This window comes from Oncorhynchus mykiss, chromosome 29 (genome assembly GCF_057628025.1).
Source record: "Oncorhynchus mykiss isolate SJ-2025 chromosome 29, ASM5762802v1, whole genome shotgun sequence".
In the NCBI taxonomy this organism is placed as follows: Eukaryota; Metazoa; Chordata; class Actinopteri; order Salmoniformes; family Salmonidae; genus Oncorhynchus; species Oncorhynchus mykiss.
In genome coordinates, this window is record NC_143050.1 from 35,088,727 (window position 1) to 35,092,482 (window position 3,756).

General features: G+C 47.9%; 1 pseudogene; it reads left to right on the top strand.

Moving 5' to 3' along the window:
• The first annotated feature begins 1,150 nt into the window (after window positions 1–1,150).
• Window positions 1,151–3,176, top strand: LOC149970434 (uncharacterized; annotated as a pseudogene).
• The last annotated feature ends 580 nt before the right edge of the window (window positions 3,177–3,756 follow it).

Sequence of the window (3,756 nt, forward strand, 5' to 3'; positions counted from 1 at the left end):
ATGGTGTTGAACGCTGAGCTGTAGTCAATGAATAGCATTCTCACATAGGTGTTCCTTTTGTCCAGGTGGAAAGGGCAGTGTGGAGTGCAATAGAGACTGCATCATCTGTGAATCTGTTTGGGCGGTATGCAAATTGGAGTGGGTCTAGGGTTTCTGGGATAATGGTATTGATGTGAGCCATGACCAGCCTTTCAAAGCACTTCATGGTTACAGACGTGAGTGCTAGGGGTCAGTAGTCATTTAAGCAGGTTACCTTAGTGGTCTTGGGCACACTATGGTGGTCTGCTTTAAACATGTTGGTATTACACTCGGACAGGGAGAGGTTGAAAATGTCAGTGAAGACACTTGCTAGTTGGTCAGCGCATGCTCGCAGTACACACCCTGGTAATCTGTCTAGCCCTGCGGCCTTGTGAATGTTGACCTGTCTAAAGGTATTACTCACATCAGCAGCGGAGAGCGTGATTACACAGTCTTCCGTTACAGCTGGTGCTCTCATGCACGTTTCAGTGTTATTTGCCTCAAAGCTAGCATAGAAGTAGTTTAGCTCGTCCGGTAGGCTCATGTCACTTGGCTGTGCTTCTCTTTGTAGCTCTCGGCTGTGCTTCCCTTTGTAGTCTGTAACGGTTTGGAGGCCCTGCCACATCCGACGAGCGTCAGACCCGGTGTAGTACGACTCGATTTTAGTCCTATATTGACGCTTTGCCTGTTTGATGGTTCGTCAGAGGACATAGCGGGATTTCTTATAAGCTTCCGGGTTAGAGTTCCACTCCTTGAAAGCGGCAACTCAAGCCTTTAGCTCAGTGCGATGCTGCCGGTAATCCATGGCTTCTGGTTGGGGAATGTGCTGTGGGGACGATGTCATCGATGCACTTATTGATGAAGCCAATGACAGATGTGGTGTACTCCTCAATGCCATTGGAGGAATCCCGTAACGTATTCCAGTCTGTGATAGAAAAACAGTCCTGTAGCTTAGCATCTGTTTCATTTGACCACTTTTTTTATTGATCTAGTCACTGGTGCTTCCTGCTTTAATTTTTGCTTGTAAGCAGGAATCAGGAGGATAGAATTATGGTCAGATTTGCCAAATGGAGGGCGAGGGAGAGCTTTGTATGCATCTCTGTGTGTGGAGTAAAGGAGGTCTATAGTTTTTTTCCCCTCTGGTTGCCCATTTAACATGCTGGTAGAAATGAGGTAAAACTGATTTAAGTTTCCCTGCATTAAAGTCCCCGGCTACTAGATGCGCCGCCTCTGGGTGAGTGTTTTCTTGTTTGCTTATGGTGGAATATGGTGGAACATTCATATGGAATATGAATGTGCTGTAACTGAAATAAGGCCATGCTCATAAAAAAATACAAAAATGTCTTCCCTCATCTTAAACAGCACCGACCACCACTGCTACACAGACCTGTATGAAGAGGCGGGAGGCAGCAAGGAAGGAGTGAAGGATGAAGACACAGAGACTATGACCGCTGAGTGGTCTTTCCACAGCAGACACTCGGACTGGAAGGCCAGTGGGTACCTGGAGAAGTTTGTCCTGAAGGATGAGACTCCCGTGGTGGAGCTGGAAGGGTAACCAGTCGTAGAGGAAGGCTTCAGAACTTGGGCCCAGGAATCATATACGCTGGACAGCTTTTTCTCACACACTGAGTCTGAGCATGACATGACAGATTTCTTCCTGACGAGCGCCAGGTTCTCTCCATCCGATGATCGGTACATTCCATCACTGGATAAAGAAAAGAACCATGCAGAACCTGTGTAGGAGGATCAGCATGTCAAGGCAGACGACAACGTTTTAGAGACAGTGCAGGAAGCGCCTCAGCCTCAAGTGGTGGAAGAAGGGAAAACCACGGAATTGGGAGCGAGACACAGGGCATCGTCACAGATATAAATGAGCGTCCACTGTCTGACCCAGAGTCTTCGTCTGAGGTGGCTGGTGAGGGGAGTGTCACTGAGCCCCCCACAGACCCAGCCCTCTCACACAAGCATGATGCTCCCACAGAGGAACTACAAACCTTCCCGTTTCCTCTGCGTGACAGTGGAACCCAGCAGATAACCAATCAGGAAGCTCCAAAGCCAGTAGCCCTGTTTAGAAGGATGCCAGTTGCACCTCCCAGGACCTCTCTGAATCTAGCGCCAATGGCTCAAGCCCATACCCCAGTTGAGATCCTGGAGGAGGGAGCAGGGGATGGAGGGAAGGAAGAGAGGGAGGAGGAGAAAGCCAAGGCATCACTAGTTGACGGCTCATCCTCATTTTACCAATCCCAGATTGCACTGCTATCAAGTATAGCTCCTGACCCAACAATTGAAGAAGGGAAAGGAAAGCCATTAGACAATGAACCAGTAAAAGTAGAGAACAAATATACTTAATTAGCTGAGGGAAACACAGAACCACATCAGGCTGAGGATTGTGACAGCCCCAAACCAGATACCGACCCGGTATTGACAGGAGAGGAGACTAAGACGGAACCTGAGAAAGGAGAGACTGAACCAGAGAAAGGATAGACAGAACCAGCTGAGTCAGCTAAGCCAGAGGTTGAACCAGAGAAAGGAGGGGGCAGCAGTGAGGACTGCATCAGCTACAGTACAACAGGAGCTAGCCAGACCTCTCCTCCTGCTACTTCCCTAATGCCTGCCACAGTGACTGAACCAGCCAAAGATAGCAGAAGAGGCATCCTCCTTTAGCCTTGTTCAGTGTCACACCCTGATCTGGTTCACCTGTCCTTGTGATTGTCTCCATCCCTCCAGGTGTCGCTTACTATCCTCGGTGTATATATCCATGTGTTTCCTGTCTCTCTGTGCCAGTTCGTCTTGTTTGCCAAGTCAACCAGCGGTTTTCCTTGCTCCTATTTTTCCCAGTCTCTGTTTGTTTCTAGTCCTCCTCGTTTCGACCCTTGCCTGTCCTGACTCCGAACCCACCTGCCTGACCACTCTGCCTGTTCTGACTACCAGCATGCCTATCCACTTGTACTGTTTTGGATCTGGTTTCTGACCCCAGCCTGGCCTGACCTCGAGACTGCCTATCGTCTGGTTCTGACCTGGTTTATGAACTCTCGCCTGTCCTGACCTCGAGACTGCCTATCGTCTGGTTCTGTTTTGACTCTGACCTGGTGTATGAACTCTCGCCTGTCCCCGACCCGCCTTTTCCCTTTGTTATAATATAATAAATATCGGAGCTCTACCATCTGCCTCCTGTGTCTGCAATTGGGTCTCGCCTTGTGCCCTTATAGTTTAGGAGGAAAATACAATGTCCTTTTAGTCTTCTTGGCATTATGCCACAGCAATTTGGAATGGAGAGGTCAAATTATGTATTGATGCAAAAATGACAGAATGTCACCTTTTTTTCTGGATATTGTTATGCATAAGTGTTTGTTTTACATTTGAAATCAATAGCACCTTTCTGGGCCCCTTTTTTGGCCAGATAAAGCCTACTCCTGGATATACAAGCACTTTCAATGGAGAGTCTTCATCTATTTGTTAGGTTATTACCATTTCATCATGTAATGTCTAAGTAAACACCTGACCATTTCTGTGCTGTAAAATAAAGTGCTAGGTGTGTTCCTCTCCTTTTGTGCCTAAGAGAGGAATACACCCGCTGCTCCAGATCAGCCAGTCCCCTCTGTGTTGATGGATGGTAGCTGGTTGAGGTATAGCTTTGTGTGTGTGTTTGAGAAATAGGAGCAGTGATGGTCAGTGGCTGGGTAACCACTTGCTAAAAAGTTCACCAGACAACAGATAGCACCAACAACTAGAGTGACA